Here is an 11,925-nt window from a genome sequence, read left to right as displayed (position 1 = left end):
TGGTGTGTATGCGTGCGTGCGTGCGTGCGTGCGTGTGTGTGTGTGTGTGTGTGTGTGTGTGTGTGTGCAGGCGCACGTGAAGGCTGGAGGTTGATGACAGATGTCTTCTTCTGTTGCCCTTCACCTTATCTTTTGAGACGAGGTCTCTTTCTGAACCAGGACCTTACTGATTTAGCTAGACTGGTTGATTTCCCATCTCTGCCTCCCCAGTGCTGGGATTGCAAGTAATCGCTACCAGCTTTATAAAGGTGCTGGGATTTGAACTCAGATACTCATGCCTGGGTATCCCCAGACCTTCAACAAATGTTTGTGTGCCTCCTCTGTGCACTACACACAGGCTGACATCTTTGGATGCTGAGAAATGCCATACTCAGCACCATTTTGTAGGAAGAACACACTAGAGAACAGCCTCCAAAAAAATGGCGTGGTTTCTCAGAGTACCCAGAGGCTGCTTGGAGAGAGAAGGGAGTTTACCTCAGAGACCAAGCAGCTACAAGGTTGTGGCTCCAAGAATCAGGCAGAACTGTACAGACTCCAGTGAATTTGGAGTGTAAATTGAGCAGATCGACTTGGCTTGTGCAGCACAATAAAGATCTGCAAACACTCGGCTCCGTATTGAACCTGAGGCAGGGTGATTAATTCATTATTCACTTCCTACGCTGGAAGTGAAAGTGTGTACACCCAGGGGCCAGCTCGGATGAGAATGGTCATAAATCACGCTATTTAGAAGTCTAGCAATGAGAAAATCAGCTGGCTGCAGGGGGGTGTTCTGTAGGCAGCGACAGTGACTGCAGGGCCAAGGCAGGCCAGCTCGCTCTCTGGAAATGGCCCAGTTGGCCAGGCATTTGGCTTCCCAGTTAAGGCAGCCAGCCTCTCCGCCACCCGCCTTGGCGCTTCCTGGCCTGACCACAAGCAAACAAACTCCATTACGCCCAGCAGAAGTGTGCCTGTGACCTGAGATGGCCTCTCTCAAAAGTGGACAAAGTCCTAGGGATAGTATTAGAACCCCCAAAGGGCTGCTACGGTCTACTGGAATAAAACTAGTACCCAACCCTCTCCTGGAGCTGTTTTGGATTTCAGGTCTTTCTGGCCAGGCTTAGGTGGCTCAGTATCCTTCAGTCAGGGCACATGGCTATCAGGAAGTACCAATCTTGAGACACTCTCTTTACCCTCCAGTCTCCATTGTCTTCATCAGGAGTCCTCTGGAGAACTTGAATTTCCTTTAGAGTAACAATAACAATAAGTCTTTTTGTATATGTCATCTAATTTAACCCTTATAGTGGTGAGAGGAGTTTTTAGCTATAGTTTACAGTGGAGGAAACCAAGGCTTAACCCACTAAAATGGCCTACTAGCATGCAACCTTCGGTTGGTCTGCAGGCACTGGGTTTTTAATGTTTGTTGACAGACCATTCCGCTGATCCAGAACTTTGTAGTATTTGCTAAAATGCTCCAGACATGTTTCTGGGCCCTTCAGACTTAGCCTGTCTTCCCTGGAGCCAGAGTGAGCCCTGAGAGCCTGGCCAAGGCTTCACTTGCTACCAAATTTAGCGTGAAAGAATAGAAAATGAAGTAAAATAAAAGATTAAAAGCATTATCTGTACTCTTTCCCATTCTCTGTCAGAGCTGAATCGCTCGCCTTAATAAGAGAAGAGTCCTGACTCCTCCCACCCTTTTCCCATGACGGAGCCCTTAAGCTGCAGACAATCTGTCTACACTTCCTTTGCCTCACTTGGCGCACACGAAATGTGGCTCTCTTAAATCTACTTATGGAGCAAAAGCACAAATAGCAGAATTCTTTAACAAAAGGTCAACCAAGGGATTAGTAGGTGAATCTCATTCTCCTCTGTGTTCCATAAAAGATCATTGTGACTCAGTTTACCTTTTTAAAGGACAGGTATAATCTTCTAATACTGCCCTTTCTGCTAAGCAGGAAAGGAACACTAACAGCCAGCCCTGGGTGTCTCAACTGCAGTGGGGATTCTACTGCATGCTTCCTTTAGTCTCACTGGCTTGTGTTGAAGGCCCCTAGAACGGTCAGTTTAGTCTGGTTATTCTCACATATGTGTTGTAGTTGGCATTTATGACTAAGAAGGAAGACAGGGGAATGGGCTTGCTGTTTCCACCAAGTCTTATTCTGACCTGAACGGGTCACCAGGTGGGCCCTGCAGAGCCTGCTCGCTATTCAAGGCTGCTAGAGAGACAGACAGAGGGACAGTCCCATTTGTTCTGTTCCCTCCCAGAGTGGTTTACTCAGTGTCCACAGTGGGGTGGGGTTGCTCCAAGGGAACAGGGACCCAGGCTCCTAGCTGGTGCCTGCCAGTGTATGATTGGCAAGGGTTGTGAGTGGAGGCTCTGAAGACTGGGGAAAAGCTGGGGGAAACCACATTTGGCTCACACCCAGATGTAAGCAGCCACCGCGATCTGAACTCAGGACGTGGTGTCCCGAGGCAGCAAGCTGTAGTTTCGTTGCCCCATATGAATCTACCAACAGAAGTTATAAAATTTTACCCCATTACTTGATAAACTGAACTTTCTTTTTTTCTTTTTCTTTTTGTAAGTAATAGCTTTAGCCAGGGTTAGCTTTTGTAGTCACGGCTGGCACTTCTGCCTCTGGCATGCTCAAACTTCTGGCCCTCGAAGCAGACATAGGGTTTGGTGTGACTGTGTGGGGTTCCTGGGGCCTTGCCCAAATGCCAGTACATCTTTCTGCCTTTCCAAGGACCAGACAGGAGCATGGTGTCTCGGCCATTTGGAGACTCCAGGTCAGCTGGTCGGGGATGGATAGTATCCCAGCTTTGAGGATGAGACTTTGGGCCTGGGTGCTCGCTCACAATCCACACACCTGCAGCTTGGGCACTTCCAGAGTCCACAATCATCTGTGGCTGTCCCCACACACAGCTCAGCTGCTTTGTTTCCTTGGCAAGCAAGCTTCATCTTTCGGATCATCTGGGACAGGGACAGAGGTGGCCAGTGAGTGCAAATCATAAATAACCTTTTCAACACAACCTGATTGAATGTGGAGTTGTTGTCTGTCCAGAAACTTGTACAGGTAGACGTCCCGACTCTTCAGCTCTTTGCACCAAACCTTTCTGTCCTTGTGGCAAATGTCAACACCCGTGATGGCACCTCCCGCTCGGACAGGTTCAGAATTGAACTGAACTTTCTAAACAGGCTCACCCAAGTGCCTAAACCAAGTACCCCTAAAACTACATTTTTCCAAAGAAATATATAGACCAGAACTGCAAACTGGGGTGAAAATATTCTCATTTGGGGTGTGTGTGTGTGTGTGTGTGTGTTCAGACCCTCACAAACCTAGGTAAGGGTTCTATGTCTGAGCCACACCCTCAGCCTGGTATGTTTGTGAGTGGATGCTGGTATGAAATAGAGACTTTAAATGACAATCTGGAGCAGAAAGATTGCTTGCTTGGTCAGTAAAATGTTTGCCTTGTAAACTTGGGAACCTGAATTTTATCACTGGAACCCATTTTCTTTGTTTTTTTCCTTCCTTCCTTCCTTCCTTCCTTCCTTCCTTCCTTCCTTCCTTCCTTCCTTCCTTCCTTCCTTGCGTCCTTCCATTCTTCCTGCCTTCCTTCTTTTTTTCTTTCTTTTTTTAAAAACCAGGTTTGGGGTTCACACTTATAATCTTAGTGTTTGGAAGGTAGAGACAGGCAGAGCCCTGGGGCTTGCTGGCCAGCAAGCCTGGCCTCATGAGTTCCAAACTAGTGAGAGACCTTTTCTCTAAACAAAAAGAGAAGTATATGGCACCTGAGATGGTCTTTTGGGTTACACATACACACGTACATGCTATACACTTGTAAAAGCTTATATACCTGAAATTTTGCTCTGGCCTACACACATACATGCACTTGTATGTATATGAATGTGCACTCACACATATATACAATAACAACGATCCCAGGGGTATTTATTTATATGTAGTAAAGATTCACAGTTCTTCAGAGGACAGCTCCAGGCTTTTGGTATGTGTACCCTCTTTTGTATAGCGGCCACATTCTAGATCATAAAACAGAATCTGCTCAACTGCATCCAGTTCTCTCCTAGTCAGTCCCTACCCCTGGAATGAGAACTGTACTAATTTGTTTAGGGAACTTTAATTTGCCACTGCCTTTGAACTTTATATAGCTGGAACCTGACCTATGCATTCTCTGGCTTCTGCTTGGTGTACTGTATTTGATATTAATTCACTTTGCTGGTGTATCAACATCAATTCCATTACTGCTGAATGGTCAACTCATAGTGTGAAGACAGACAAACCCGTTGATCCCGTCACCTGTTGACAGACATTTCTTGCCTTTCTAATGTTTGCTTGTTAAGAATAAAAGTGGGTATGGCCTTTTGTTTGTTCTTGTTAAGAAGGCTTTATGTCAAAACTACATTGGTTCCTCTATGTTTAATAGGACTTTACTAGAAACTTCCAAGAAATATGCAGTAAGTTTAAAAATAATTTACAGAAATGTGAAATAAAGATAGAATGCCACTGAACCTTCCTAATAATTCATATATTAAAAGATTTGTTTATTTTTATTATGTGTATGAGTGTTTGGATGTGTGTATGTACCACAAATGTGCCTGGTGCCCACAGAGACCAAAAGAAAGCAATGGGTGGTGCGGGAGAATTGTCTGTAATCTGTCAATCATATTTTAAATAAATGCTGATTGGCCAGGCAGGAAGTATAGGTGGGAAAACCAGAAAGGAAGTAGAGGTGGAGCAAAGAGAACAGGAGTATTCTGGGAAGCAGGAAGCTCCCTCCACATTCCTGCCCAGATCACCGAAGAAGCAACAAGTGAGCTGACAGCTGAAAAAGGTACCAAGCCATATGGCTAACGTAGATAAGGATAATGGGGTACCATAAGTTATAAGACCTAATAAGTAGCCTGACCTAATGGGCCAATCAGTTTATAACCTAATGTAGACTCCGTATGATTTTCTTTGGGGCTTGCCGACTGTGGGGTACCTGTGCGGGACAGAAACCCCAACAAGCCAGCCCTTCATGTTACAACTGGGTTCCTTGGAACTGAATTTACAGATGATTAGAGCACTATGTGGGTACCAGGAACTGAAACCAAGTCTTCTGCAAGAGAAATGAGTGCTCTTAACCATTCAGCCATCTCTCCAGCCCTGAATCATATATATATATACTATGTGTACATGTGTGCTCTACGTGTGGATATGTGTACATAAGTGCAGATTTCCAATGGAGGCCAGAGTTTTCAGATCAGAGTGGCAGTCACTGGTAGATGTGAGATGCCTATGTGGATGTGAGCTGCCCTAGGTGGGTGTGAGCTGCCCTATGTGGATGTGAGCTGCCCTATGTGGGTTTGAGTTGTCTATATGTGTGTGAGCTATGTGTGTGTGAGCTGTCTATATGGGTGTGAGCTGCCTATGTGGGTGTGAGCTATGTGTGTGTGAGCTGCCTATGTGTGTGTGAGCTGCCCTATGTGGGTGTGAGCTGTCCTATGTGGGTATGAACTGCCTATGTGAATGTGAGCTGCCCTATGTATGTGTGAGCTGCCTATGTGGGGTGAGCTGCCTACGTGGATGTTACAAATCAAATGTTTGCAAGAGTAGTGTATTCTTTTAACCACTGAACCATCTCTCAACTCCCCCCTCCATATATATATATATATATATATATATATATCAATTAGGAAGAATCATCCAACATTCAAAATCCTTGCAAAAATAAAATAATTTTATCCTATAAAAGATTTTCCAACATATACTTAGGGTCTATGTTTTCAATATCTAGGAACTTGAAGCAAACTCATGTTAGGTAAATAGGTTAGACATACCCAACCCCACCCAGCACTGATACAATTCAATCTGTAAACAATTCAGACTTGATGTTTTTTACTAGGAGAGTCATGTCAGTGGGAAGTACATGGATGTTTATGCACAGAGATACACGACAATTGGGTGAAAGAACAAGTGGACCCTTGGCACAGAGTTCTAGGGAGACTGGAAATGGGCCAGGAGCTAGAGTGATGCCCAGGGCGTTGAAAACCTAGTGGAACAATGGCAGGGGCCTCTGCGGTAGCCGAAAAACAACAGGGCCTCTGCAGGGGTGTGGGTGGGGGAATAAAGGTCCCTGGGGAGCCCAGATGAGTCACAGGACATGGTCCATCCAGGTTGGGAGCAATTTGTGGAGAGGAGTTGGTGTGTTGTTACAGAGAATGAGGACATGAGACAGAAAGCTGGCCCCAGGGATGGTGATCAGAGAGTCACCTTGTTAGTGGGCTCTGCAGATTAAAACAAATCGAAGCAAACCACTGCTTCAGTCAAGTCTGAGCCACTGTCCTGGGTGCAGAGATTTTCATTTTCAATGTCAAAATGTGTCCACATATACGATTGCAAGTTAGAAAAAAAGAGAATTATAGTCATTCAAATGTATTCGCTATCTCTTCTGTCTTGCATACATTTGATAAAACCAGTACCCTGTCACCTTCCAAGTTATTCATATAAAACCCTTCCCAGTGAGGGGCCTCTAGATAATGACAGTGAACCGCGCATTTCACAGAAGCTAGGAGGATTTTCGATGTTTTCATCAGAAAGGAATGATAAATACTTGAGATGTGCTTGCTCAGGTTTTATACAAGGGATTTCATAAATGTATGTATGCCATTTTTATGGGCTCTTTGGAAAAAATAGTTATTAACTTGGACAGAATCTGAACAAAGTCCATGGGAATGCCACCAGACTCCCTCCCAGGGTGACAAGACACTGTGAGAAGTCCTTTTGGGGGATTGTAAATCCACCCTTGTCCTTGGCACATGCCCACTTGAGCACAGAGCAAAGCAAGAAGAAAGGCCTCACAGAAATCAAGATGCAGGAATGATGGAAGACCCCTTATCCACTAACCTGGGGAGACACAGAAAACTACACAGAGAGAGGCAGAGACAGACAGACAAAGACACGGAGACAGAGAGACTGAGAGACAGAGGGAGACACACAGAGACAGAGAGATACAGAGACAAGGAGACAGACAAAGACAGAGACACAGAGGCATGAGATACAAAGACGACAGAGAGAAGAAATAAGCTAGACTGGTTCCTAGTGAGTCCAACTAGTTACTGGCAAACACTATTTTCTTGTTAAAGAACTCTGCAGTCCATCTGTTCAGTAATCTTGTCTAGATTTTGGTTGGCACAGGTGGCACTTGTCAATCAAACTGTAAATTTTATTTATTAACTCTGATTAAAAATCAGTCTTGTGTGTGTGATTATGTGTGATATGCATGTAAGTGAATGTGGAGGTCAGAGGTCAACCTTAGAAGCCATCTACCTTGCTTTTTTTTAAGACAAGGTCTCAAGACAGCTAGGATAGATAGCTAGGCTGGCTCCTAGGGTGTCCCAGAAATCTGCCTGTGTCTGTCTTCAAATCCCCAGCTACTGTAAGCCACCATAAACACAGCCACCACACGTGGCTTATCTGGGTGTGGGGATTGAACTCAGGTCCTCATGATTGCATGGTGAGTGTTTTACTGACTGAGCCATTTCTCCAGCCCCAGGCCAATGTTTTCCATCTATGTCCTTTTCCTGCCATTCCTCTGGTTTTCTATGCTATCTTAAGGGGCTCTGGGGACCCTTGTTATCCTCTGGGCAGTCAGCTCTCACACAGGGTGAGCTAAATCATTCAAACACAGTGGGCAATGCACTTCATGGAAGCATAGACCTGCCGGGGTCTGAGTAGAAAGCCACAGGTAACAATTCATCCGACTCATGACGTTTTTGGTCATAGTGCTCATGATAAGTAAAAAGTTCTTCAGTCTTGGTTTAGATTGAAATTTCACTACCATATAACAAGAAATCTGGAAATCGGTTTAAAGTTAAATCTTTCTTGTCGGCCTGGGCTTGCTGCCAGCAGGGAGCTTCCAGCAGTGACTAGAGTGTATCTGGCTTCTGTTCTTGAACTATGGTCCCTCCTGGGGTGGGCTATTCTAGAGGTTGGGAACAAGAATCCTTTGACAGGTACTTCTGTAAGAGGACACTTCTCTCTGGGGCTTCACACAAGCTGTCAGCCTTGTTCTTTTCAGCTCTTCCTGACAAGAATGGGAGCCCATTTGCCGTGTCCAAGCCTCTTCCTCTACATGGCTGCTCTCTTTAAATCTACACCCCGTCTCTCAAAGAAGGCACACATTCCCCCATTCTCTTTAGAGGACTCTTCCCCCACCTCCCATCTCCACTGCTTTGGCCCTTATGGCCTCATTGTGGTTTTAAGGACTTTAGCAGTATTTGAAACCAGTTCAAAGACACTTAGGAAATATTTGAACAGTGGCCATCTATGGAGCGTAACTTCTCTTTTCACATGGTAGCCAAGAGGAAGGCAGAGTTCCATCTGTGTGTTCAGCGAAAGTAGCTTTCCACTGTCTGTTCTAATCTTGGCTTTCAACTTCCTCCGTTCAAGCTTGATGGTATTTCTTTAACGTGTGTGTGTGTGTGTGTGTGTGTGTGTGTGTGTGTGTGTGTGTGTGATGGCACACATGTAGAGGTCAGAGAGTAGCTTTGCAGAGAGAGGTTGGTTCTCTCCTTTCACCATGTGCACCCAGCGACTGACCTCAGGTTGTCAGGGTTGGTGGCAGGCTCCTTCACACACCGAGCCATTTCACTAGTCCCAGCTTAATGGCTTCTCTTCTAGATAGAAAGACACTCAAAAGCAGAGGTTAAAAATCTTCGCATTCTCACCCCACATGTTTCCTCAAGGGCAGTTTTCCTTCTATTTGAAACGCACAGTATAAAGAGCAACAACCATTACGGAATTTAAGTCATAATGTAATGGTACATAGAGTTTAATGCTCACCTTTAATTTCTTTTCATGTGTATGGTGTAGGTGTGTGTATGTGCTGGTTCATGTGTGTGTGTGTACATGTGTCTACATGTATGCGTGGAAGCCTAAGGTCGACATCAGATGTCCTCATCAATTTCTCTCTGTTTCAGTCCCTAAAGCAGTGCCTCTCACTTTAACCCCAGGCCTACTAATATGGCTAGTATCCTTAGCCAGCTTGGCTTGGGCGTCCGTTGTCTCCACATTCTGAGCTCTCGAATTGCAGTCAGGCTGCCACGCTTACCTGGCATTTAAGTTGGTTCTAGGGGACCCAAACTGCACACTTGTATGGCAACTACTCTAACCATTGAGCAATCTCCTCTGCCCCTTGTTACTATTATTTCCTAACGGCAAAATTAAATAGGATTGGGAAAAGATTGGGATACATAGAATGAAATATTATTCGGCTTTTTAAAAAGTAGAAAAATTTGCAATACAAAACAACATGACAAAATAGCAATTGCTATATATTAAAAATTGGAATTTACAGCAAATAAAAATTGCCCATGACTAGTGAAGAGAACAAAGGAAAAAAGAAATCAGCAGTCACGGATATCTAAAGAGCCACTGTGTTTCTTTTCAGTGTTGTACTTGGGGAACTGTGTAAGCAGAGGCAGAGCTGCCTGGTCTCAAATAATCACACAAAACCTTGTACTAATTACAAAATGTTTGGCCGATAGCTCAAGCTGGTATTAATTAGCTCTTACAACTTAAATTGACCCATGCCTATTCATCTGCATTTTGTCACGTGGCCTTGCGGCTTTACCTGTTCTCTAACACATCTCTTTCCTCTGGGGCTGCTCATGTCTCCCTCTGACTTTACCCTTCTCTTCTTTGTATTTTCAGTTTGAGTTTCCTGCCTAGCCTTATTCTGCCTTGCATACACAGTTCTAAATCCTAATCCTTTCCTTTTTATCAGTAAGTTTGTAGGTTCATATGTGTGTATGATTGTGAGGGTGAGCCCATGCATATATGTGTATGTGTATGGACTTGTGAAAGTGTTGTTCTTTGAAGCTAGCCATGCTGTATCTCTGCCTCTCTTTGCCTCTCTTTCTCTCTCTCCCTCTCTCTCTGTCTCTGTCTCTCTCTGTGTGTGTATAGTACATGCATGTGTGTATGCTTGTGTGTGAATCTGTGTATGTGCAGAGACCATGGAAAGATATTGGGTGTCCTTTTTCTATTACCCTTGGCCTTATTCTTTAGAGACAAGGTCTCTCATCAAACCATAGGGATCCTCCTGTCTCAGTCCCCAGTGATGGGATTACAGAGGCATGTTTCCATACCCATAGTTTTATGAGAATGCTGTGGATCAGATCTCAGGCCTGATTCTTGCAAAGCAAGTGGTCTTACCTGCGGAGCCATCACCCTAGCCCTATCTTGTTTTTTTGTTTTTGTTTTTTCTGAAACAAGATCTCTCATCGGATTGGAGTTTACTGAGTAAACTAGACTGGTAGCCAGCGAGCTCCAGGGTTCTGCCTGCCTCCACCTCCCAGTTCGGGGACTGTAAATATTTACCACCACGCTTTTCTCCCCAGCGGGTTCTGGGGGTTGGAACTCAGGTCCTCATAATTTGTGCAGTAAGCCCTTTCGGGACTGAGCCATCTCCTTAGCGCCTAGATGCTAATTCTTTAACTACCTCTGAATAATCCCACCTGCTGATCCAGATAGCCAAGTGGTACACAGTGAGCACATCGTGTCCCTATGCTGCCAGCATGAGCCTAGGGACAAGATGTTTTATTGTATACAGCTTGACTATCCTGATCAGCACCAATCACCAGTAAAATTCTTTGAAAACTGTGCCTTTTCAATTGTTTTTATTGAGCTATATATTTTTCTCTGCTCCTCTCTCTCCTTCTACTCTCTTGCATGACCCCCACACTCCCAATTTATTCAGGAGATCTTGTCTTTTTCTCCTTCCTATGTAGATCTATGTATGTCTCTCTTAGGGTCCTCTTTGTTGTCTAGATTTTCTGAAGTTGTAGACTGTAGGCTGGCTTTTCTTTGCTTTATGTTTAAAAGCCACTTATGAGTGAGTACATACATTTGTCTTTCTGGTTCTGGATTACCTCAATATGTTTTTTTCTAGATCCATACATTTGCCTGTAAATTTCAAGATGTCATTATTTTTTACCGGTGAGTAGTATTCCATCATGTAAATGTACCATGTTTTCTTTATCTATTCTTTGGTTGAGGGACATCTAGGTTGTTTTCAGGTTCTGGCTATTAAAAATAATGCTTCTATGAACATAGTCAAGCACATTTCCTTGTGGTATAATTGGGCACCCTTCGGGTATCTACCCAAAAGTGGTATTGCTGGGTCTTGAGGTAGATTGTTTCCTAATTTTCTGAGAAATTGCCATACTGATATCCAACGTGACTGTACCAGCTTGCATTCCCACCAGCAATGCAGGAGTGTTCCCTTTTCCCCACAACCTCTCCAGCATAAGCTGTCATCAGTGTTTTTGTTGTTGGCCATTCTGACATGTATAAGATGGAATCTCAGAGTTGTTTTGATTTGCATTTCTCTGATGGCTAAGGATGTTGAACATTTCTTTGTGGCTTTCAGCCATTTGAGATTTGTCTGTTGAGAGTTTTCTATTTAGGTCTGTACCCCATTTTTAAAAATTGGGTTACTTGTTTTTTTGATGACCAATTTCTTGAGTTCTTTGTATATTTTGGAGATCAGTACTCTGTCCAATGTGGGGTTGGTGAAGATCTTTTCCTGTTCTGTAGGCTGTCGTTTTGTCTTGTTGACTGTGTCCTTTGCTTTACAGAAGTTTCTCAGTTTCAGGAGGTCCCATATATTAATTTGGTGCGGGAGAATTATCTGTATTCTGTCAATCATGTATTTTAATAAAACGCTGATTGGCCAGGCAGGCAGTATAGGCGGGTCAACCAGACAGGAAGTAGAGGCGGGGCAAAGAGAATAGAATAAGGTTATGGAGGAGGAAGGTCCCTCCGGCACTCCTGCGCAGATCACTGAAGAAGCAACATGTAAACTGCCCCCGCTGGAAAAGGTACTGAGCCATTATGGCTAACATAGATGAGAATAATGGGTTAATATAAGTTATAAGAGTTAACA

General features: G+C 44.2%; 1 pseudogene; it reads right to left on the bottom strand.

The window, feature by feature from the left end:
- Positions 1-2,577: 2,577 nt before the first annotated feature.
- Positions 2,578-10,205, bottom strand: LOC125393672 (large ribosomal subunit protein eL18 pseudogene; annotated as a pseudogene).
- Between the last annotated feature and the right edge of the window lie 1,720 nt (positions 10,206-11,925).

This window comes from Myodes glareolus, chromosome 4 (genome assembly GCF_982192425.1).
Source record: "Myodes glareolus chromosome 4, mMyoGla1.1, whole genome shotgun sequence".
Taxonomy (NCBI): Eukaryota; Metazoa; Chordata; class Mammalia; order Rodentia; family Cricetidae; genus Myodes; species Myodes glareolus.
Note: the sequence above shows the minus strand (reverse complement) of the source record. Positions and strands in the feature narration are given on the sequence as shown.